This window comes from Etheostoma spectabile, chromosome 15 (assembly GCF_008692095.1).
Source record: "Etheostoma spectabile isolate EspeVRDwgs_2016 chromosome 15, UIUC_Espe_1.0, whole genome shotgun sequence".
In the NCBI taxonomy this organism is placed as follows: domain Eukaryota; kingdom Metazoa; phylum Chordata; class Actinopteri; order Perciformes; family Percidae; genus Etheostoma; species Etheostoma spectabile.
Genome location: NC_045747.1, coordinates 13,226,999 through 13,253,346, shown reverse-complemented (window position 1 = coordinate 13,253,346; position 26,348 = coordinate 13,226,999). Strand labels below are relative to the sequence as shown.

The 26,348-nt window shown below is 38.1% G+C and overlaps 1 protein-coding gene across 1 annotated transcript in view; it reads right to left on the bottom strand.

Moving 5' to 3' along the window:
- elfn1a (extracellular leucine-rich repeat and fibronectin type III domain containing 1a) overlaps nt 1–26,348 on the bottom strand; it is a 66,331-nt gene that overhangs the window by 25,182 nt on the left and 14,801 nt on the right. The gene's annotated exons all lie outside the window — the stretch shown is intronic.

Genomic DNA, 26,348 nt, shown 5'->3' with positions numbered 1-26,348 from the left:
TTTTTTTTATATCTGAACCACCTCATTAACCTTATCTAGCAAGCAGAAGCTCATGCAATCCTTTGTTTCGGTGTTCGGTCTTGCCAAAGTTAGTTTTATTAATTAATCAAACATCAGTGCCCCCCCCATCATCTTAATGACTTCCTGTAAAGTAAATGAGAATGGGCAGCACACATTGCCCGGGGAAGTTGTTATTTTTGTTGATTATTGTTATGATTAGATACTGTAAATAAAATTGAATTGAATAGATGTTACGTATTAACCACAATAGTAAAATAGAAATGAAACATGATTTCCTCACCTTCTGTACGTGTTTCATTCTTGCTTTTTTAAATCTGTTTATCAAGTCTTGATACAGCGATGCCAAGCAGAAATTTTTCCACCTACATACTGGTACGTATTAATATCTCCACAAAATAAGCTCCAGATTACACAATCATTATTCATTTTACTCTACTTGCTTCAATTAAACAATTCTGTGTTCTGAACCCTTTGAGCTTGACACGCTGAATCAGATGAAAAGCACCAGCAAAATATAATCTACAACAATCAGTTATGGAAATCATTTTCAGTAAATGAGAGGACAATGGATCATGCAATTCCATTAGCTACTAAGGCTGCTATTTGCATCCCAGTGAAAGGGGTGATAGTTTAAGTGGCCCAAGACAGCTGCCTTTCAGCAAAGCCCCGTGACAACACAAAAAGAAGCGGAACCAAGAGAAAAGGCGAGTTTGGGAGTCTTCAGCAGTATTTTTTTAATTACTCATCATAATGACTCCATTTAGCTGTTCAATGACCCATTTTACGGCATTGAACAGGCATGGGAAGCTCTCTGTCCTTGGCAGGGTCAGTCCTGCAGCTGTCCTTTAATGCCCCCCCCAAATTGGGTTTTAACAGGCCAGATTTCCACTAAAAACACATTCACACATGTTCGGAGTAGCTCCAAAAAGAAAATAATTATTTATTTTTGTAATTTTTTTTCATGTATGTTGTGCATCAGATAAAGATAGGTTTGTCACATTGGCGCCCACCGTGAAGTTGGCACATAGAAGCTTTGAAGATAAACAATATCTCTTATATGCACAGTAATATTTTGGTAATGAATATGTAGATGCTGCTCGACGTAGCAACTGTGTTCAGGTTGCAGTTAGAGGAAGTCCATTCTTATGTGAATTCACCTCATAAAAATAGTTTTACTACAATAATGTATGCAACACCTTATTTTGAGACACTATATGGAACTTTTTTTCTTGTACAGACACTAAGAGGGAATATTTAATAGAGCAGTATCCATCCACCGTGCTCTCTCTTTTGAACACAGACTTATCCAACGACTCTACTCTGTTGTTTTGGTTTTCATAAGACATGATGTACGTGACGATGGGTCAGGTTGCAGCTTTGGAGGAACAGTGCAGGGTGGGGGGAAGAGTGGAGATGCTGAGGAGAAACAGACCCCATATGGTCTTCAGGAGCTGGAGTTTCTGGCACATCTCCAGGATGCTGACCCAGACCATTGAAAGGTTGAGCACTGGCACCAATCTGACTGATTCTGCCCAGCTGCTGACGTGCAGAGCAGCACACATTGATACGAGGACAAAAATAGCTTGTTGGGATCCACAGCTTGACGCAACTGTTCAGAATTTAAATCACTGCCAATTTACTCTGTCCAATGTCAACTTTCTATGAGATGACTACTGTCGCAGTGTGGCAATATTGAGTTATTGTGTATAAAGGATGTTTGAGATAATTTCATTTGATCTGTGCTATCACAAGTGAATGCTTTATGAAAAATCTAGTTTGTAAGACTGGCTGGGTGCAATTTATTTGAAATATGAGCAGTTAAAATATACAGAAAAGAAGTAACCCCAAGTCAAATTATGTGTGCCCTCCTCATCAAAAAAAGTCAAAACATCTGTGTGTGCACACATACATTGTGCCCCTTCATTAATTGAAGAGATTAGTGTGCGGAAGTAGTTTATATTGCCTTGTTATATTATGTCTTAGCTTCCGTTGGCCAGCGGCCAAACAGAAATACATCTTAGTGAAAAAAGTGTGAAAATGTGACAAGCGTCAGAGCACACTGGCTAAAATTATTGCTGGTCATTGAAAGGGCCACTAATGTAGAATTCTAGAATCATTACCAACAACATTGTGTTGGGATGGCAAAATGCAGGTGGTTCAAACTGACCATGAGATAACTGAACCGGGGGAAAAGTTATTAGATTTACATTTTTGCTACAGTCATACTCAAGATGTTAAGTTACTGGTTTTACATCTGAGTGACTCATTCTCAGTTAAGCCTGAAGGTATGGAATTGGAGAGCAACACAGCTAGTTTCCCCTGTGGAGAATAAAAGAGTTTGCGCTGCCTGTTGAACCCACAAACAACAAGCCATAAGCAAAGCAACACACACACACACACACACACACACACACACACACACACACACTAACACACACACACACACACACACACAAACACTCACACTCACACTCACACTCACACACAAACACACACGCACACACACACAACTGCACACACAAACACAAAAATACTTCCATCTAACTTGGCCATGTGCATGCGTATGCACACAGTAAACTTTGAAATTGCCTTTCTAAAAATAGACGTGCAGTAATACTTACCGAACCCTCAACCATAGAAAATGCTATTGACGGTAAAAAACACATTTGGAGACAGAATGGGTTTCCTGATAGCTTCATGAAAGCAAGATACCGGTGTGCTATTCCTTCACTCATTCAATATTTAAGTAGCATGGCATGCTTTCTAGAGCACACATAATGATGTAATGGCTTGACAGAAAATAAAACATGACTGGTTATAGACTTAACTGCTAAGGTACAAAATGACTGCACTACTAGCGTGTGTGGGAGGTTTTGGTCGACTGAAACTAAAAATTAACCATGACACATTTTGAGACATTTATCTACTGAGATTTGCTTAAATCTTTTAAAACCACTACTGCATGAAACTGCCACTTTGTCATGTAAATGTTAAAATCTAATATATCTCAAGTTAAATTGTGCATGCTACTTTATGTACAATTTAAATTAAATAGATGGATAGAGGCGCATTGTGGTTTAACAATCTTACAAGATCCTACAAGAGTTACATGCAATTTATTTGTGATTTAAATTGTGCGATTCTGCTAATAGTTCACCTAATGATACTGTACGAAAGCTTGATCAGTTTAGTATTTATACTATTGTTAGATGTGTTGTCCTCCTTTTCTAAATAAGAAATAATGAAGGGACTCTAAGACAACTACATCCTAGAAAATCTTCTTTGGACCAACTTTTCACTTAAAAAAATAAATATTACTCAAAATAATGTATTTATTGGAAATGTAATAAAATGGTGATGTACAAACAATAGCTCTGTGCTCAAGGGCTCGTTCACTGCAATATCTTCTCACCCCACCCTATATTCTCTATATGCCAAAAAAACACATGGAAATTATCTTCTGATGCTACTATTTGGCATTGTTTACATATAATAAAAATCACAAATAGGAAATAAAATCGAATTATGAACTTAAACGGAAAAAGAAAAAAAAAACTTAGTATGCCTTTCCTTCAGCCAAGAAGAAAAATGACATTACCCTCCCTAATTTCTGGCCTGCCTAGTAATTTTTGTTCAGTCCCTGAACGTGTGTGGTGTTAAAATCTACAGTCTTTCAGATCCGCAGAGAAGTACAGTAAGCACACTTTTGAAAAGACCCTGAATTTGCAAGCAATTCACCAAGGAAATAATATCAGCCACTATATTCCTTCAAGAAAACTTGAATTCATTTCACATTCTGCTAGAATTTAAGATTTTTTGATTATGTGTTTATCGTCATATTCAAAATGTAAAGTACAGTACTTTCTGTCAGTATTTTATCATATAATAATCTCTTTAAGAACCTGGCACTCTAACTGCGATGCCTCTTGTGTTGTTTTAACATAAACAAGCTGGGCACTTAACCTTTGCCACATTGAGAGAAACCCTGTTGTTGACATTTTATTTCAGAAGTGCATTCACAATCTTTTGTTTAAGCCATTTCTGTGCTCTGTGAACAGACTAGACCCCGGGTTAAACGTAGAAAACCAATAAGTAACTCTGGGGCTGTTTTGTTTTGCATGGGAAATCATTAATTTAATATCTCTTCCTTGCCTCGTACAGTGGATTCTTCTTTTTTGCTTCCAGGCAAGCTCTGAATAGTAATGAATAGTAACAGAATGGCACTCTGTGACCAAAAGTGGCCTTGTATGTAACAAAGACATGCACTCCCATGTCTGCTTTTGCTCTCCAGGATTGTCCATCAGGAACATCTTGTGAAGCAGCATAATGACTTTTATTCTCGATTAAAGTCAGATCTCTTGAGCGACACAGGCTGTAATTTGTTATTATCTGGAATAAGTGAGGTGGAATGAAAGGATGACAAGTATAACAGGGGATCTGCGTGATTTTACTCCACTGCCTTTAATGCTTATAGCAGATTTTCTTCAGGGCAGGACAAGCTGAAGAGGGCATTGTGTGCTGGTATTCTGGGATTGACTGAAAAGAACAGTTATGAACAAGTGCACATTGAAAGACAGACTAATGCACAGAGGCTCTTTTCAGGAAAAGAAAGGATTCATGATACATTGTGAAATTTCATTAGAGATGCATGAAGTCTTGTAAAGCGCACACTGTTTTCTTTTTCAGCCCTAATGAGTTGCAGTATCTCTGAATGTTTAGCATGTTCTCTGATATTCTCATGAGGGAACGTTAAAGGCCTCTGCGAAAAATATGTGGTGCAATGAAACACTGACGTTGCAGTGATGCTCCTGTCCAGCAGCTTCCAAGTAAAGATCAAATCAAGAAGCAGCGGCAGAATATCTTGAGCACTGCTGCCACGATTAAATTAAGACCTACATCAGAACAAAATCTCAGCAACAGCTCCGGAATTAATTTAAAATTAGTCCAATCATCAGTGCCATCATGAGACCTGAACTCAAACTGTGATTCAGAGGCTTGCAAAGCAAGTATCAAGCATCCCACAGTTCAGTTGTTCTACTTAATATCACCATTCAACATTTTAATAAAAATGGTTTAAACTATCTTCTTCAAACATGGTTATTTCAACATTTCAATAAGATGGCCTCTTTACATTGAATGCCTTTATTTTCAGTTTATATTATATTCTAAAATTGAAATAGTTAGTTAGTGTTGATCAGTCAGGTTATGTGGATAGCTTTAAAGGCGTGCTTTACAGTGTAAAGGACAAAAGGTTTAAGCCCACCATCAAAAAAGGAGCTTGCAGTTTAGTTGGTGAGATCAGAGGAGACTTGGAGGACTGTGATATGCAAAAACCTGGAATTGCTGCATAGCTGTTGAGCAGCCTTAAGGCAAACAAAAGTTGTTTGCAGAGTTTGTCAAGATGACAGAGTGCTGTAAAATCTTCCTGTTTAAGTTAATGTAATCCCTAAACCAGTCCTGATTGAAACATTCACTGTGTACAACTGAGTAAGACACCCTACAGTTACAGGTAGGTGATATATCTGGAACATGATCTGGCATAAAAACTAATCTCACCTTATTCAACTCCCGCAGCTCGTGCACAGGGGAGTTGGAGTGTCGGGTCCATAGAACTGCACTGTACATATGTTAACATGGAGACCTGCAAGGCCACAAACCAGGGCAGTCATAGTGTGCAGAGTGCTCACACACTGAGAGTGCGTTCAAGCAGTTTACGAGGGAACGTCCCAGCCACTCAACTAAATGTGCAGAAGAGAGATAATGCAGACTTCTGTACATATTTCCTTTTAAGTTCATTAGAAAGTGGTCCAAGCTCCAACCTCCTGCACGCTTGCTCTTGCCCATTCATATATTCAACGCTGGCAAATGTTAACAATCAATTTGGCTCTGCAGACACGATTCCTGCAACTGTTCATTTATCCACTCATGAATATGGAATCGTTCAGACCTCACTGGCTCTTTTTACAGTAATATGAGTAGCGAAGCCTCGGAAAATCTCTCCTGACCACAGTGGGTCTCACTTCACAGGTGAGAGCATTTTATTCTCCATGCTTCCCTCTGCAGTAGGCCTACTCAATAAATCACAGACAACTCTCTGCCTTTACTCTGCAGCCGCTAAGACACCAATGTCAATGGCTGTGAGGATGAATTGTGATGACTCAGCAGCAGCCTCTTGGCTAACAGAAGCCTGCTTTTGCTTTCTATTTAGGAAATTTTCACAAATATGTAAAATACATCAAAGTTAAATTCAATATAGAAAATGCCCGCAGATGTTTTTGGCCATTGATTCCTGCAATATGAGTGATGATTAATGCGATTGCCTCCTTCGACTAAAATGAATAATTAAAAAGGGAAAATGAACAGACATCATCTATAATACAAAGAGTAGAAAGTAACTTGAGAAACAAGCATGTACAGGTATTGTTGTCTGTAAGAGACCTGGTCAAAAAACTAGTGTACAGTAACATTTCCTGGTTCGATTTACAGTGTACCACAGAGACAAAAAAATCTCAATATGAGTTTTGCAAAAGCATTTTATGTTGCACTGTTTCATGCACTGTAAATAACTGTAAATAACACATCACATTAAACAAACTAATTATAGTACTCATAATTGTATTTTAGGTTGATGCCAGAAATGAGAACAACCTGTTCACTGCAGCTATTTCCTCCATTTCCTCAATCAGCACTTATAGAATGGATGGGGTAACAAGTTAAGTGTCTGCACTGAAGGCATTATTCAGTGTCTTTATATTGATGGGTCTTGCCAGAGTTGATTCATTAAAGTGTTTGAGTGGAGCTGGTTATGCACTTTGGGGTCTGATGAAGCTACAGTGTCAAGACTTAAGCCAAGCAGTCGGTTTAAGCCTTTGCATTGTGCATTCTGCTGCAATGGAGAATGCAGAAATGAATTGATACACAGTACATAAAAGTGCATTGTGTACAGTCGTAAAAAAGTATCTGAGTCATCCAAGGATTGAACTTGTTAATAAATTCGGTGCAGATGCCAACTCATTGCTCAAAATTATTCACTCAGTTATTCAGGCATAATGTATTCAACTACTAAAATGTATTTTGGAAGTTAATATAGCACATTACGTTCAGATACTTTTTATTTACTTTGTATTGTTGCACCATTAAATGTGGCCTACGTTTTTTTCAGAGATTGTCATTAAGTGCTTGCAATTAATTTTGTTGCAATTATTTTTCAATCTTACTCGGTTACTGTGAGTGTGACCTAATACCGACATACAAATGAAATCTTACTGAGTTTTATTTAGTGACCTGACTGATGAGTGCATCCGCTGTACTCTGTAACTGAAATACAAATAATTGACAATATCTGATATAGACCATTATATGCCAAACCCTCAGCTTTCTTGTAATGCTAATGATGTGCTAATTGAATTTTGTAGGTAAAGAATTCACACACTATTTGGGTTCAATATAGTTCAGCAAACTTTACGCCACTGGAAACTTGTGCTGACTGCTGATTAAACTAAAGTGTTTTCTAATTCTGGAAAAGGGTTCCTACATCTTCCATCTATTATGGGTAATGTAATTGAGTCTGTTCCACACTACAACTATCTTAAATAATGATCTTTTGAACTGCATATTTAGCAACTCATCAAAAAGCTGCAGTTGGGTTTTTAATTTTAGAAACATGTCTTCATTTTCTTTTTTAAGCCAAAATGAGACACTTTCTTAATAGAAAAATCTAAAGTATTTTCATACATTACTTTCTGGCTTTACTCTATTTTGCTGTTTTTATTTATTCTTTGCAATAATTAGGTTAAATGAATTAATCATGGCACAATAATAAGTTGGGCAAAGCTCTATGTGTTCACTGACAAATACATTAAGCACAAAAAAGTATTGCTTTCAAATTCTAAGCCTTTGTAATCCTAGTTTATTGGTGGAATTGCTGCTAAAGTGTCAACTTCATTAGCATGCAATAACATTACTATGATTTAAATAAAAAATGGCATGCTGTTCACTGTGATGGATTACCTATCTCATACTAACAAAAACACAAACAAAAACAAAGTCCCCTGGTGGCTCTCGGTTAAATGATTAAAATCACCGATTCTAAAGGGGCACACAGACAACATACACTCCCTGTCTCAAGGCGTACAGTTGCATGTAGCTGTGTGTGGATTTAACTAAAGTTAAAGTTCAAATATTACTACTTACCAAATAAGTTACATCTCATAAGGGAGCTTTGTTAGTTATAGATGCTTTTTTTTAAAGGTCCCATGGCATGAAAGTTTTACTCGATGGAGGTTTTTTAACATTAATATGAGTTCCCCCAGCCTGCCTATGGTTCCCCAATGTCTAGAAATGGCGATAGGTATAATCCAAGCCCTGTGTATCCTGTTCTGCCTTTGAAAAAACTAAAGCTCAGATTGGCCGATCTGGACTCTTGCTCCTTATGAAGTCATAAGGGGCAAGGTTACCTCCCCTTTCTCTGCTTTGCCTGCCCAGAGAACCCATAAGAAAGAGACATCATGGCCTTCAAACAAACAAAGTGGCAATTGTTCAAGGCCACACCCCCAACCTTCACCTTGCCCCCACCCCCTCCTCTTCAAAAGCTAACGACTCAGAAATGGCACATACTAAGGAAAGCTCATTGTGGGACTGGGTCTAGTGGCTGTAATTCTGACCCAAGGCTGAATTTTGGGAAAGAGACTTCAGATATGGTATTAGGGGGCTATATAAAAGCATCCAAAGAGCACTATGTCATAGGACCTTTAAAGATTATTTTTTGGCATTTTAGGCCAAATTACAAGACAGGTGAAGAAGTAAAAGGGGAGAGAGGTGATGACATGCAGCAAAGGGTCGCAGATTGGAGTCAAACCCGGGCCCGCTGCATATAGATGTTTCTTAAGGTTCATTTGGCAAGTCACTAAGACATCATAGGTGTCATTAAAACACAATGGGATGACATTCAACAAATCATGAGCAATGAACAAGCAAAACGTATCTTTCTCTAACACAAACATCAAACACTTGTATACCTACACAATATGTGAACGTACTGGTAACATATTCTCTAATCTTTGATTTCTCACCAGCATGTAGTTGGTTACAAATGTTTGACATTGAATACAATTGCAACATCTTTAATTCTCTATCAGCTCCTTACTTACTTGGGTTATCTGAGGGGTTCACGTACATTGAGGCTAATGTCTCATCACTACTGCTGAAGCACAGAAACAGACCCAGTTTCCCCCTGCTTGCCTCCTTCTCTCATCTCTTCCTGATTTTGTTTTCCCTCAAGAGGGTTTACTATCTAATGAGATTTGAGTGGTAGTGAAAAAAGGTGGAACAGAAGTTTTGCATACCTCGACCTTGGACACCCTACCAAACTATGTTAGAACTGATCTTAATTGGTAGTTTAAAAGTAATTTGAATGTAGCATCTCAGGTGGCCTTGCGGTGAATGTACCAAACTGACTTTTTAAAGAAAGCTGCATCCATCAAACTAATAAAATAAGCTGCTTATTTTGATTATCAACACAGTGACATCCACAAGTGTGTAAGCTTTTTGTTTACCAGCACTTTGATTTACTCCTCTCTATATACCAGCCCTTTTTGTGCTAATCACTGATGTTCATATCACAGTGGTAATAAAAATAACACATGTCATGCAGCATTATTGAGCAGCTTGCTCTCTCGGCTGCTTTAATGCAGTGGGATTTGCCAAAATCGACTAGCTGCATCACGGGATGAGATGACTGCTTCAGATAGCTGGGCTGATGTCTCAGTGGGAAACATCATGTACGCCTTTCCCACTTATCTTTCAGCTTCTTTTGTTAAAAAAAAAATTCTGGCATGTCCTTTAATCACACAAAACATCTGTGCTCACCAGTTCATCATTAGCCGTGTTGTAATCCAGCGTTTATCTTTGGTAGTTGTGCATGCCGTATTTCCGTCAGATACACTGTATTTAAATTGATTGAGCCTTTAGTGTGGAGCACTCAACAAAACCTGCTTGACTAGTTCTCAAATGGCACTTTTTACTTTACTTTCTAGATTGCTCACTGTGAGCCTTTTTGTTGCCGGGAACATACATTATATTCTCTACATGTGCATACTTCTGGAAAAAATGTCTGAAACAATCAAAAAGTCACTCTGAACTGTCTGATGGTATAATTGGATCACAACTCACTCAACTTTTGGCCTATGTCTGCAAAATAATAGTTGCATTAAGGATCTATTCAATTTGTATTTTATTCTACATCCTTCATGCTCACTTTGTGAGCTAATGTCTCCATTCCTCTTTTGCCGTGACATGGTTTACTGTGGCAGATTATTTTATTTTAAAGTTTATGTTTTGGCCATTTTTAGGCCTTTATTTGACAGGACAGCTGAAGACATGAAAGGGAAGAGAGCGGGGAATGACATGCATCAAAGGGCCGCAGGTCTGAGTCTAACCCCGGCCCGCTGCGTTGAGGAGTAAACCTCTATATGTGGGCGCCCGCTTCAACAACTGAGCTATCCGGGCGCCCCCACATTGTTGTGCATTTTTATTCTGCCATCTAGCACTTGGCTTTGTGCTGGATTTTTTGTGCCTTTCCCAACATCTGTTTGTGCTGGCTGTGTTCCTGGGCTTTCTCTCTTTGCCTCCAAAACTCCTCCGGGTTGGTCACCTATGACACATTTCTTGCCCAGTGTGCATGTTACTCCACCTGTTAACTATAACAGGAAGTTGGCCCAATCCAACTCCATTTCTAACATGACCATACAACTAGTAGTTTTTTTGAAACATTACTTAACATGCTTTTCACTACAACTTTGGTTCCCTTTGTTAATACGCATCATTTCATTTGTTATGTATAGTTTAAAGGCTTCAATGGGACAGTTCACTCCAAAATTAATTTTCCTCTTACCTGTAGGGCTATTTATCAATCTAGAGTGTTTTGGTGTGAGTTGCACAGTGTTAGAGACATCAGCCGTAGAGATGTCTGCTTTCTCTCAAATATAATGGAACGAGATAACACCTGGCTTGTGGTGCTCAAAGTGCTAAAAAAACATTTGAAAACTTCAACAACAGTGTCCCTTTATTGATATTATGACCCGGTTACAGAAGATAATCCACAGACCTGGTTATGAGCAGTTTCATAAAGGAACTATTTTCTTAGTAATGAACTACTTCCACCAACCTCATCATTGCGCAAAAGGATACATACTCATTGACAGCCTGTGAATGTTTCATTTTTTATTTTAGGAGGATAGGTAAACTATCTTGCGGGTAATGCTTAATGTCTCACACAGAAACGCTGGCACAGGCAACACCAGTGATTGTAACTGACACAAAAATAAAGTCATACTCCACGAATAAGTGACCAAGAGCCAACAGAAATGTTCAGTGATTAAGTTGTATATCACAATGCTAAATATTGCAATAACAACACTGCTCTCTCATATATTTTTTAGCCTGAGATCAATAGTTAGATGGTTGACGGCCTGCTCATTGCTTTATTGTAGAGATAGAAAACTTAAGTGGTTAATGAGCTTTATTTATTGACTTAGAAAATACATTTTGAAAACCAAAAATCTAATTTGGAAAACTATGAATAATTCAGTTATGGTCTTATCAAACGCATCAAAACTGCAAGCTTCTTATGGTCCAATCATGCTATAGCACATTGCATGTATTAAGGAATGCCCCTTTAAAGGCCCCTACTATCTTCTCAATCAGCTTCTTTTTATGAGTAATGGGGACCTACAAGAACACAAAAATTCCTGCCAAACAGTTCACATGATAGATTGCTCTTGTTGATGGTATAAAATAAAAAAGACAATGTCTTGGGTTCTGCTGCATCGATTTAAATACTTAAAAAAAAAAAAACTGTCCATCTTGAGTCTGACAGTGTTATAGGAGTGCAATGCTAAATCAGTGGAGTAATCCTTTAAGAAAGGTTAACATATTTATGAGTGCATTTCAGATTGTAAGTTATATAGTTAGTTTGTTTGGGCTTTCCTTGTTTAGATGAAACCGTACAGAGAACTGTAGCATGCTAAATCGACATGTTGAAAGGCAGCCAAAAACTGTTTTATGTCTTTGGGCTAAGGAGGTCAAAGTACAGCTAAGAACAAGAAACTACCACAGAGAAACGCATTTCTGGAAATGTGTTCATGGGAAAGATTAAAGTATCAGGTCTGTGGACCTAACATGGCCCATGGCTGCTTTAAAGCTACACTTCATAACAGCCTCTCAGCTGCAGCTGCCTCTTCTGTACCAGCATTAATGGTTTTGGAAGCACCACTAACAATGTCCCTACAATGTAAACCTCTCAGAGCTCTCCTGAAAAGCGCAGGCGCTCGATATTACTCCACGGTCGCATTAGTAAAGTATGATAATAAATTAAACATTCTCCTGAACACCCCATTAGTAAAAATTATCTTTTCACAGCCTTCTACAACTACCAGCTATCACACAAAAATCCACATGCTCTCTGAGGCAGAAAAACCTCCATTCTTATTTTTCTCTCTGTCTCTCTCCTCATTTGTCTATCTTCCTCCCTTTTTTCACTTTTGCAACGGGCACTTCTGCCCAATGCATCTAATCCAGACCCATTTGAGGCATGATGTATGATAAATAATCCTAAAAAGTGATACTGATGCTTAAAGAAAAAAAAAGTCAGCAGTGCTTGTTCTAAATTTGGTGTCTTTTGCCCCCTGTGTCTCTGTTTTGTCGTTTTGTTTTTGATTTTCTGGATTACATGTATTTCTTGGCACTCATATCTCTGCTATTGTGACCTGCTCATGGGGTTCTTTCGGTGTCGCTGCCCTTTAAAGTCAACTCTTCGCTCGTATGTCAGGCTCATTGAAGGATAACATTAGGACGTATTGAAGGCATCTACACACGTAGGTTTTCTCTTCTGGCACATTTGTTGCACACACTTTAAGCACTTTAAGTTAACTGCTCCTCCCCCTTCAGTGAGAAAAGACTAAACAAAACAATGTTTTACCTGACAACTAAGGGTGCACTAGTATTTATTTATTTTTAGAAATAGCTGTAATAAGCAAATTTTTGAAAAATCCAAATAATCTGAAACACCAAAACCCAATTTTAATCTTCCTATCACACACATTACCTTACTCAGTTTCTAACAATAACTACAATCCAGACACTGAATATTTTTGCACATTCACACTGTTTTTCACACTATTATATCACATGAAACACAGTATATACGTCTCATGATGCAGTAGTAAGATATCAGAATAGACTGAAAGAGTTCAAAAAATGTGTGACTAATTATTGTTTACAACAAATGCTCAATTGAGAGTTGGTTGGTTCATCTAAATAAACACATTGTGAAGTAATCTGGCTTCATCTACAGTCTGTTTGAACTGTGGACCACCTGCTACTCTGCTGGGCTGGTTTTATGTTGTGTTTTCAAATAGACAAGTGTTTTCTAGGTCGAAGTTGTGCAGTTAAGTTGCATTTTTAGACTACTCTGGCCATAAATGTTTAGACTCTTGAATTCTTTACTATGGTGTAGTGACAGACAAACTTAGCTTTAGTCAATAAGTATAACATGCTTTTTTTAAACAAGTGCACTTAAAAGTGGAATTTAAAAGGTATCTGTCTTTGCTTCCGGGAATCCAAATGTTTCTTTTTGCCCATGCTGTGTTATTTATGAAACCTAAAAGCCAAGGCAGAGATTGTGTTCACCTAAGTGTGATTTGCAGCACATTTCTCATGCCTCCTTGGTATACTGTATGTCATTCTACCTCGCTGCACACCAACCACCTAAAAGCCTGTATGCTTACATCATCGTTCTACAAGAAGTTTGCCAAAATATCCACAGCCATCTGATCCAGAGGACCTCGGTAGAACTGAAAAACAAAGTGTACTTTACTACAGATTGTAGCGTTAACCACCACAGACTCATTATCCAGAGCAGTATATTGAGGATACACATTACACTCTTTTTATGAAACACCTGTGATACCTCCAGGCCTACCAATATAGGTTTAGTGTTACGTAGCCTAGTGCAAAGTGAATCATTCTTCAGGTGGTATCAAAGCTGTTAATCTTTCAGTCCTCTGACGACGACTAATGCAGGATCACTGAAGCAATAAAAACATGATGTAATGAACTTTCTTTCCTCGCTCGGGGGTTGTAAAAAATCCACTGTTCAAATTACAGTATGATACCATATAACCTCAATTTTTGCAATGTTACAAGAGAGAGTAATCTGTAAATTGGGACTCTTTAAAATGCTACCAAACATTAATATCAGTACAACACTCTTGAGTAAAATATTGCATTGTTTACCAAGAAAGAGTTATGCCTTATATTGTACACACACACACACACACACACACGCGCACACACACACACAAACACACACAAACACACACAAACACACACACATTCAGAATGGGGAAAAATGTGTGGCGGAGGAAACATTTTCTTTAGGTACCAAACCGGGACCAGAGTTGATCCTAGAAGTCAGAATTTAGTTTTCATGTAATTTTCATACTGTTAAACTCAGCATAAACTATGAATTCTCTTTATTACAAGCTAATAGCAGCACAGTAGCCTTTTTAGCCATTCTGCTACAGTATGATCGGGTATATGTTAGTTTAGCACAAAGATTGAAGGCAGGAGTAAAAGAGAAGTTCCGTCATGTGTTGAGGACAAGTACTCTGTCCTAAAACTCCAACACTATTTTTAACTTTATGTCTCGTGGAGTTAATAAAGACACCATGATGTTAGAAAGAGTCATGTGGGTGGATTTATTTTTGACTCATCTGCCCAGTATCTCCAGTGACAGTAGGTGTTGCTAGGTGCAGTTGATGATATTCAAAAACAAGGTACTTTATTATATAAAATATCATAAAACTAAAGCCGTCTGTTGAGGGTATGTTGTACTGTAGAAACTAATTGAAGTCACTGTCCACCCATCTTATCAGAGGCGGGACGTGTTAGATTGTTCCTGCCTGACTTGATAGGCAGTTGACTATTTTCAGTCACGCTATATACAGGCTTTTGTGTTAAACCTTTCAGGATAGATGGGGACTGGCAGACCAGTCGTGCTGACCTGTTACATGAGGGTTAAAACATGATAGTTGCATTGGGGCAACTTCAAAGATAATTGTTGCTGTTTCAGGGCACAGGGCACAGTAATTGCACTTTACCATACAAGCCTACTGCAAGAGAAGTGGAGTTGCCACTCCCATAGGACTAAGTTGGATCATCCTGAATGGCTGAACATATGCAAATTTCACTGAGGAGATTTTCAGGGGTAAGTGGCATAGAGCCCCATTAAAGGGCTCTGACAACAGTTACGATTTGTGACTATCATCACCATTGCAACGTTTAAATGGTCTTTTTAATCTATATTGTTGTACTTAATGGATTCTTTAGAATAATGCTTCCACAAAAGGCTTGCTAAATGGCCGCCCATTTCGTGGCTTTCATTTCAGGATGTTTCATTTGTGCAATCAGTAAATAAGCCTATCATTTACCAACTAAACTAATGATGAGCATGTCATGTCCCCTTGAACATTTAGCATTATTGGTGTTTGCTTTAGATTGTGATTTTAAATGTTATGAAATACTGCAAGCAGACAACACGTCAACACAGTAGAAGAGGCTTTCAAATCTGTATCATAATTACATTTGTAGTGTTTAGTAAATATTCAGGAAAATCAGTTGGAAAAACAATCAATGGATAAAATAAAATGTCTTAATGTCTGTACCAATCAAGGTTTTGTGACATTGACACAGGGCTGTTATAATAATCAATTTTTTTCCCATGAATTTTTCCTTGAATTTTTTTCCTTGAAACGTTGTATAACAGAGTCCAAAAAAGCAAAGATATTAAGTTATTATTATAAATAACAAATAAAAGCTTCAAATCCTAAATACTTTTTCATCTTTAAATAGAAAATGAATCATTAAAAATGACTAAATCAATTACCACAATAGTTGCTGATTAATTTTCTGTCGGTTAATCACGTCATCTCTACATCAATGCAAAAATCCATTAAAGCAAATATTGCTGCTAATTAGTCTTCACTGATTTGTAACATGTCATGAAATGGAAACAAAGCTATATTCAGGAGTTGTTGCCTTGGTAGAAATAGTAACGAAAATCTGACAAAATCTCTATCGCCTCAAAGTATATTGTCAAGTCATCCAAACCTGTGTAACATGGCTGTTAAAACGTATGTTAACTGTGCCTCCTTCATAGACCAACGCAGCCTCGCCTGAAACCAAATCCATGGTGCAGTGCGGAATATTGTACTAAATGACAGTTCAAATTGTCAGAACACTTGTCTCTCTGTGCTAGTTAAAAAAAGAAGCCTTCCCTACAAACCAACACAAGACAAAACATCTCACAGACCAAACAGGCAACATACTCAGAGGAATTTTGTACAAGAAGCAATGTTTCATAAATGAAACATTTGATACACAAGGCAGACACAGCTTCTTTGAGGAAGAAAAGAACTGACTGTCAGTTCAATGACTACAACAGCTGAACTGTAGGAAGAGGCCTGTCTCCTCCAACAGAACTGAGCAACACTTAACTTCTGTCTATCTTTCCCTTTACATGGACCCATTAAACTGCCAAACTGTAGGGAAGCAAATGACTGGTGTAAGTCATTTGACTTGTTTCCACTACTTGACACACATCAATCACTGTAATGTATTGATGGAGCTAAGTGGAGATAGGACAAGCAGAGATGTCCTGTGCTTAGAGCTTTGATTGACGCTTGCCTCAGTGTCAAGGAAGGTACGGCAGTGTCTGTTTTGACTCCTTTGTGTGACAGTGGATGAATAAATAATAACAGATAATTGAATAACTTTTTCAACTTAAACTGAAACAGTTCTCATTATTGCATGAACTTTGTACACAGACTTTTTATTTCACCTGCAGAAGTCAGGAGTCCAACACTATCAGAGTCAGAGCAATGTGAGTAGACACTGTCAGAGTTTTTAGGTTATTTGTCACTTATCCACTTGCAGAGCACATGGTTAGTCAAGCTGCAGAGAAGCACAAGCACCCCAGGGGACTGTAGCATTTCATCTTTCTAAACTTGCTGGACTTCTCTGACTTCAGAGCTCTATCCACAAGTTCTTTGATGAATTACATAGTTTGGAACTTTGGAACACTCAGGACGCTGGAAATACATAAGGATTCTGGAAGAGTGTTCCATCAGGTGTAACTCTAATTTAGTGTAGAAACATTAGTAAATTCCAAAATTTGTTAATGTTCAAGTGATAAAGCCTTTTACCAGCTGTAGTAATCATGGCTTCTGTCCATCGGGAGTGAAGCAGGAAGTTGAGTGACTTTATTACAGAGTGACAAAGTCTACATAGGGAGGAGGATGGATGGAAGGATGGAAGGATAGATGGATTGATCACCAAAATGTTGGACTTTTACACAACTGTTCTTACATACTGACAGTCAATATTGCTGTATTTTAAACGTTAACTATCCAGACCAAACTGCATCTTAGAAGACATTGCTTTTCTTACAACCATGAAAGCATTTTACTCAGTCCTTAGTTACCTAAATGTACCATACCTTAACCATTGGGGCAGCAGATCAGAAAGTGCCCATGTGAGTCATTTTTGGAATGCTCATGGGGGACTTGTTGCATCATGGCACATTCATTGCTACTTATATCATGTTATGCCATTTATATTTGTGTGGATTGACATTTCTTTCTCCAAATTCTTTTTCAATCTTTATTTTGCCTATTTATTAAGATGACTTATTAACCTCAACAAAATGCCTGTCTTTTACGTTGCACCCTCCCCACAATTTCAGCCATTTTCAGATTTCCAGGCACACATGCAAAACACACATGAACTACAAGAACAATAAGTAGCCAGCTGAGCCATGACACACTGTAAACACTCAGTATGAGGAGGCGGAAATAGAAAAGTCCTACAAGAACGAGTGAACTGCTCTTTTTAGAGGCTCAGGCTGCAATTCATTTAACAGACTATTAAACACTGTCTCAGTCTATGGTGGTCAGTGCTCCACTGAATGAGGTATCTGAGAGAGAGCGGCTGTGTTGTAGGGCTGATGCTGGACAGCAGCAGCGGAGGAGGAGGAGACTAATGTCTAAACTACATCTCAGACAACACCTAGTGAGCTTATGCAACTATAGAGCACCTTCAGTGTTGCATGTAAAGAAATCCCAAGCTGTATAAGATCATGAAGACACAATACAGAGATTGAGCTCTGCATGGTGTGGATTTTCTCTCTAATCCTCTTCACAAGGCTCTAAGACACAGTAAAAGGGATTTGCCACAGAATTTCAGTGTTGCATGTTATTATAACTAACATCCTAGAAATTCAGTTGTATCATTCAGAGCCAAAAACTCATCCCCAATCTGTTATAGTACAGCACAGTAAGTTGAACATGTTGTGATACATTCTAGTAAAGACTTAGATGAAAAAATGGGGACAATAAACATGAACTAACTAACTAACTAAAATATGGACAATCAATATGAAGCTACACCCAGCAGCCAGTTAACTTAGGGAGGCTATGGAGCCTACTAAACATGCATGAACCAAATCGCTGTTTAGTCTTGCAATTCTTGTGTTTTGTGCATCCTGAAGTTCTTGAATATTTGTTTCTAAAATTAAAATAAATACTCAGAATACAAAATGGCTGTCTTCCTGTCAAAGGAGAAAAAAAAGCTTCTATTGTGTTCCTAAAGATAAGAATAATACTCCCACTGAATTTTGTGAATGTCTTCATCCCAATCCAGGCATGCGTTTGGCGGTGCTATGGAGCCGGTGGTAACACCTGAGCCCAATCACTGCAGAACATTGCAATTTTCGCCAGATATGACATGTGTGCCATTTTTCATGATTTTCCAGAACGCCAAGCCCCTCAAAAATGTGATTGCGCAAAAAAAAGAAAACAAAATAGGTTCTTCGCACTGGCAGTGTCCCCTTGGAACCCTTATTAGACAATCGGATTTTATCTATGTGATTTCAATGCTACTCATATTTTAGTTTATGGTCTGCTTAGCCTTAATAAACAATAGTCTGTTAAAAAAGCAAACTACTGGATGGTATCAGCTAATTCATCCACTTGACTATTTAGTAGCCAGTAAGATTGCAGCATCTTGGTGTTTTCTGTTGCAGTAAGACTGAACTATAAAATCCCTTCTGGAGTGTTGGCTCATACATTGGCCCTCAGAGTGAGCATATTAGATAGATGATGGCACTAAGGAAATTATGTCATCCTTGTCATGGGATGGGCCCAAGGCGCTGTTGACTATTATCTGATAGCAGTGGCCACTGTGGCCCTGAGTCCTTCACTCCACCAGTATCACACAAAAAAATCATACATTTTGATTTTCTCCACAACCTAGATGTATGTTCCCACACAGAAAGAGATACAGTGCACTGCCAACATCTGTGCAGCATGATTCAAAGTGAGAGAAAGAGTATGCTGGACTGAGTGACTTTATGTGCATGCTTTTAATGTGCAACCTGGTGTGCGGCAGAAATCAATTTACAGAAGGTAATTGTTAATTTCCAAGGGGAGAGGAGGAGGCAATGAAAGGCAATGAAAGATTGAGTCTACATCACTGTACACAATTGGCACTAATGGGGACAATGATCATCATCAAATGAATCCAATTAAGGGTCTGTTATTCCCACACTTCACCATTCTTCATGTCTTCATATGGGCACAGTTATTTAGCCAGCAAAAGCCGATAAAAAGTTGTTGACCACATCACACCTAGCTAATAAACCCTTATCTGTCCCAACAGTTTGACAGTTAAATAGAAACAGATGACAGGTGTCCAGAAAAACTCAACCAGGGGGGTTGTGGCTATGGTAAAGTCGATGGGATTACCTGGGGGATTAGGAACTTTAAATACAGTAGCAACATGTCTTGACAAGGACACAATTACCCTGCCATGTTTGAGAAGAGCTGATAAAGGCATGCAACGTGGATATGATGGCCTGAGTCCCTGTCACATTTGAAAATGGGCTCCTGCAGGTTGCTGACTAGAAGGTTGAACGCTAACTCAAAATAGGATTTAACCCATCATAGTACTCACTGAAAATCATGAACAGTTTGGGTCAATATACTTTATTTTAGCCACGACTACTGGGTTGTTTTGACCCAATGTTAGTGTTAGTTCTCATTTTACTGTTGAATTGTTAAGCTGAATTGAGATATGTTTTGACCCAGTGTCAAACACAAGAAGCTAAGAATGTTACCTTAAAAAATGATAAATGTACACATTGAAAACTGAAGGACATACATATCATTAACAATCAGTAAATAACAGACACATACACGTTTAAAAAGAGATAGGATAGATTATAACTTTTTGCAACTGTACCATATTTACTACAGTAATCCTGTTTAAGATTGTTCATGAGACATAATCTTTAAAGGTGCACGCATGTAAAGATCATCTTAATTTCCCAGATGAAATGGTAATACGTGATTAGGAGAACACCACAAAGTCACAAATAATTTCTTCTGGCATTGAAGAACTCTATAATTGTCAAATTGAAATCCCTCAGAAGAAACCTTAAAATATATTTTTCCCAGTATCTACTTAACTCAACATATTGAAAGGTCTGCACACCATTTAGAGTGTAATCAAATTATATTAGATTCCAGACTCTCCTCCATGAGACTCTCATCAACTTAACATTAGGCTTGAAGCTGTGCAAATTATGGAAAGCGTTCGTTTAAAGGCCGGCCTCTCTCTCATGATGAAAGCTTTTGCGATGGTTTAGGGAACACTACAAAGTCACATATCATTTTCTCAGGGTATTAGAAAGTCCAATCAGAATCTATAACGATGAAAAACTCCCTCTCAAAGCCAGAGGTCCAATACTTAACTGCAGTGTCATATTGATGCACGGCCTGGAGTTCTTTAATTGGTAATGAATACTGAAACTGAGTTGGGTGACTCATAAATAGTTTGACTGAACTATACCTCAAAGAGCTTCACACTTTTCTACTAGTTAGAAAATAACTTTACTGAAGAAAAAAACTGATAGAATGTTCTCTGTACTGCCTTGGTCACTTTTTCTTCCCCATCTTTTAATCATTCCCCCCTGTCAAGATATGTAATAATGAAACATACTGTTTATTCGATTAGAGGTCAGGGAAATCTCTTTTTCTGAAAAAAAAATGATGATACTCTCAGTGCCGCCACGGTCACTTTTCCATCTTTTAATCAATTTCTTAACCTATCAAGCTGTACAATAGAGAAACATACAGTTCATTTGATTAGAGGTCAGGGAAATCTCTTTTTCTGGCTGGCATTAATAAAAGAAAATATTAGCAAGTCAAAGTCTTCTAAAACAGAATTAGTTTTTTTTATGTCTCTGCCCTAGCGACAGCTGTGGCTGGAGGCATTGTGTTTCCAGGTTGTCCGTCCCACACTTTTGAAAGCGATATCTCAGGACTGCCTGGAGGGAATTTTTTCAGGTATTGCTCAATCATCCACCTTAACTCAGGCATGAATTGATTCGATTTTGGAGCTCAAAGGTCAGGTCACTGTGACTCACATGTTTTCCATTATCATGAATGCAATGCCTCAGGAATGCTTGAAGGGAAGAGGGCTGTCAAAATTGGCCAAAAAATTACGTTTAAATATTGCTTCTAAAAAACCACGGAGGTTGGAATATGTTTAAATGTCTATATTGCGCATTATATCCATGAGAGGGCAAACCAATACAACAAGACACATAACAACTTGTGTAATGTTATTCCTCTCTCTCACTCTCCCTCCCTCTCTCTCTCTCTGGAGTCTGCAAGAGACAGATATGACCCGGGTACACCGTGGTCATGGAGCCCGTTGTAATTTGGTCATAAACAACCGAGTTCCTTCCCGATCATGGATGTATTGAGAGAAGAAGAAGTTCCCTATGGGCTAGGCTCAACCAGACAGGAAGCTGAATGTTTAGGCAGGAGCAGCCCAGGCCCACGAACAAACGCACAAGGCAGGTAACCGCGGTAGTGCGGTTATGTATATGTTTTTATTATATTTTCAAATTTGGCAGAAATGTCAACTTTGTCCATTGTCCAACTATGTCCATTTTGGAGACTCAAAGGGCTCCTACTGAAATTATGACAACCTTTCACACAAATGTTTAATAGGATAAAATGATGAAGTGATGATATTTTTTAAATTGCAAAAATCAACTTCACTGTTACATCATAATGTTTTGCAAAAACACTTTTCTGCTCATTATTTAACACCATGACTCAGGAACAGAAGGGAAGACATTTGGTCTGATACTGAATTGGTGACATTAATCTTGGGTGGAATGTAAACTGCAACTTGATTGATTGGCAAAGGCAATTCCAGTTAAAGCTGCACTCGGCAGTCTTAAGTAGAGATATGTTTGAATATCTGAAACTTCATCAGGTGTTAGTGTTAATTGGAAAAAACTCTAAAGCCTGCAGCACACATTCTTTTTCCCATTAGAAACAATTAGTTAATAGTTCTTTGCTGTGGTGCTGATGCAGAGGCTAAGGAGTTATTGTCATTAAGGCAAACGTATTATGCTTTTCCATATTTTTTGTCATATCTACAATGTTATAATGTCAGGTTTTCAAGTTACGTGTAGCCAAATAAAGATTTCCATATTTCCAACTGTTTTGAATGCTTCGGGTTCAACAGTTTTTTCTACTCTCTGTAGTGTGTACGTAATGCAACGCCATGCCGGCCTTCTATGATTGGTCATCTGATCCAGCCAGGCAGGACTGTTGTTTTTTAAAGCTACAGTGCCATTTAAATTGTTGCATTTAGCTACATGCTAAGGGCAGTAAAAGATTTCATCCTGGCTGCCAATTCCGGCTCACGTTACTCCTGAACTAAATTCGGTTATGCAGTATTTAGTTGAAAAGCCTTTATCTGTAGAACTGTAAAAAATGCTGCTATATTCTGTTAGTGTCCACTGCTAACTGTCATCTTGGGTGCCAATGTTGCTAAACTCGCCACAATTTTGGGTTGCATCACTGCTGAAATATGTCAGATCGGGAAGTATTTGGCTCAGAAGCTTTTATCTGTAATTTTTTTTTACAGTAGAAAGTGCTGCTTCGTTCAAATAAGATCCAACAATGGCATACTGCTAACTATTCAGTAGCTGCATGCTAATGCCAGATAGCTGTAATCTTGGCGGCCAATGCTGGTCATTTTGCCCCAATTTCAGGTCACATTAAAGCTGGGACACATCCGGTTGTGTAGTATTTGGTTTAGAAGTCTTTGTTTGTTATTTTTGCTGAAGCTCCAGCTGCTACTAGTGTAACAAAAACTGGAGCATGGAGAATACAGGAAAAACTCTCTGGCCAATCAGAGCAGACTGAGTTTTTTTGGGAGGGGGGCTTAAAGAGACCTACAGAGGGTGAATACAAGCGCAGCAACCATGGGCAGTGTGAGAAAAATAAAGTGTTTTTTTAACATTAAAGCATGTAAACATGTCCTAGTACAAAAACAAAATACAATATGAACCTGAAAATGCTACATAATAGTTCCCTTTTAAGGTTGTCGAAATTTCATTTGATTATTTCCTTTGTGCTGAGTTAATTTCAGGGTTGGTTCTTTCTGTTAACATTTTGCTGCTTCTTGTCGGCTGTGACAAGTTATCAGAATTGATACCCATTGAAACAGACGTGAACAGCCCCCATTAATGTTGATAGAAAATTTGTATTTGATAATAAAAAGACATAATTAAAGTGGAACATCACTTTAGATTTTTTTTTTTTTATTTATTCATCCTATTCTGAAGGCATAGTACATAGTATTGTGCACCCTAACTATTGGGAAATTGCCTATTTAAATTTTTAAATTTCCAATGTCACAAACTAAATGAACATAGTGTTTTATTACCTCTTGGATAACAGCAAAAATAAGACATTCTCTTTGGAATTTGGTGTCAACGAGGTGGAGAAATGAGGTAAAATAAAAGCAGGCAAATAGCTTAGCAAGAGGGGTTAGATAAGAGAGAAGAAAAAGATAACTGAAAACAAAGGTGAGATGAGAGACTAGGAATGGGGGCTATGGGGAGAAATGAACAGATGAGGACAGTGAGCGCTGCCAGCTTGGCGTGAGCGCATGTGTGTGTGTGAAGCTGCGGGATAATATGGCCACAGTGGCAGAACACACATCTCACATCACACTCAATAGGTGGGTCAACAAGGGACATCTCAAACAGGCAGGCAGGAGCTTATCTTAATTCTGAGGGAGAGAAAATCCAAGATCCTATCCACACTGACTCCCTGTAATCGATGCTGACAGGTAATTCAGAGCAGTGCATGGAAGAGCTTACAGCTTGCAGGAGTGGCAGGGCATTTGTGTGGCCCTGGTTTCTATACACCTCATGCAATCAAAGTGCTTGGCAGTTCTAATACATGTCCAGATAAACACATATTTTATAAGAGCTAAAAACCAATTCAGTAGAACACTAATGATGGTGGACGAGACAAGAAAATAAATCTTGAAATTCACAGAAAGTTGTTCATCTCTGTGGCTTTACAACTACCCTCAGATTTTCTTATTCAAGTAAAATGATATAAATATTAGTGGGGCTAGGCTCTGAATTCAATACTTTTTAGGCAAATTGCCTTTGGAGTATCGAAAAATGCCTTGTCATTTATTACCCAATTTCAATACCTAAGAAGCAAATCTCATTAGTGTCAATGAGCCAGTAAGCATGCAGCATGCTTCTACCAAGATCTAATAATGTTTGTGATTGGCTGCCTAACATTACATGTGGTAGATTCATGCAGGAAAATCTCTATGCTATGCACAGAGACAGGGCTCACATCGTAGTATTTGTATGAATTTTACATACAGTGGAGTTGTTTGTAGTATCAAAGAAGTGCTAAACTTCAGCTTTTTTTGCCCGTGAGTTGTATGCTACATGTTTAATAATAACTTTGTCTGAATGTCCATGGCCTAATATCTGTATATGAATGGATAATCAGTGTTGCCTGATTTAGGAACTATGTTCATTGTTCATAGAATGATCTGAGCTTTAGTATTTTAAAAAGTAGATTTGATAAGTATTTGCCACTGTCCCATAATGCTTTTGAGGGACATAAACAGGACATTCTTGCATAGTGGCACCATTGATAGTATGCTGAATTGGCTATTTGCAGTTGTTGTTTGTGAACAGCAAGAGCTCACACTGGATTATTTTAATATTGAAGAAAACTTCCAACAACATTTGGAGTAATAAGTGGGTTAAGTCATTTTTGCGGTCAAAATTTTGTCGTTACAAAAACTTAAAATAAAAAGATTTAGTTTCATGTTTTGTAATGCATAACAGGTGCAACAGATTAAATTGCACTATGGGTTGTATGCCTTTATTGTGGTATATAGCTACTGTATATCGATGTCAGAAAAATACAACTTTTGTGACAAAGATTTCAGTCATGCCCCATACAACAGTACAATACACAAAAATTATTCTGAGTTAATAAAAACAATTTAAGAAGGTGAGTGGCCCTCCTACTTGCCCATTTCAAACCAATGCTGGTGTTTTACCAATACTGGTGTCCTGAGGTAAAGTCAGATACTGTATGGATGTAGAGGTCGAACCCAAAGGAAAAAAAACGAGGTGAGGGTACATAGGCTACCAGGGGAAGTGTGATGGCTAATGGCTGTGTATCCGAAGCACATTAAAAAAAGAAGAGAAGCATGGTTCAGTCAGTCCCTCAAAGCCCCAGTTCAATCTCTCCAGTTTTGTAATAGGGCGTGTTATGTAATTCCACAAAAGAGCCTGTTTTCTCATACTTAATTGTTGCTAAGAAACAACACGACTGGCTATTCATAAAAATCCACCTGTTGAATCACAAGAATAATATTACAAAAGTACAGCAGTGCATTGTTTTGAATGTGGGCAACATAGACATTGTAAGGAAAGGTATCACACATAACACACTCTGGAGGACACATAACAGCTGAGCTGAGATTGTGAACCATGCATAAAATATTCTGCATGTACTGTATTTCATCACGAGCGTACATTCCAAGGCTCATGAATAAATAAACATTCCGACACAGTATGTCATCCACCGCTTGCTGCGTCTCGCTATCTCATTCACATGGTAGTAGTTGCGAAATTTAAAGCTTAAACTTGACACAGAGGAATTACTGGATACAGCAGGATTACCGGACACATCGGCCAATGGTGCTTCTTGCACATGCTAGAAATAATTGCTCATATACTGTACACTGTTATCATATAAATTATATTATTTTTATTGTGATTTTAAACATTATTTCATAATTTTGTTCATTATTTTGGCAGTTCACAGGAGAAAGTGACAAACATGGGGGGGGGG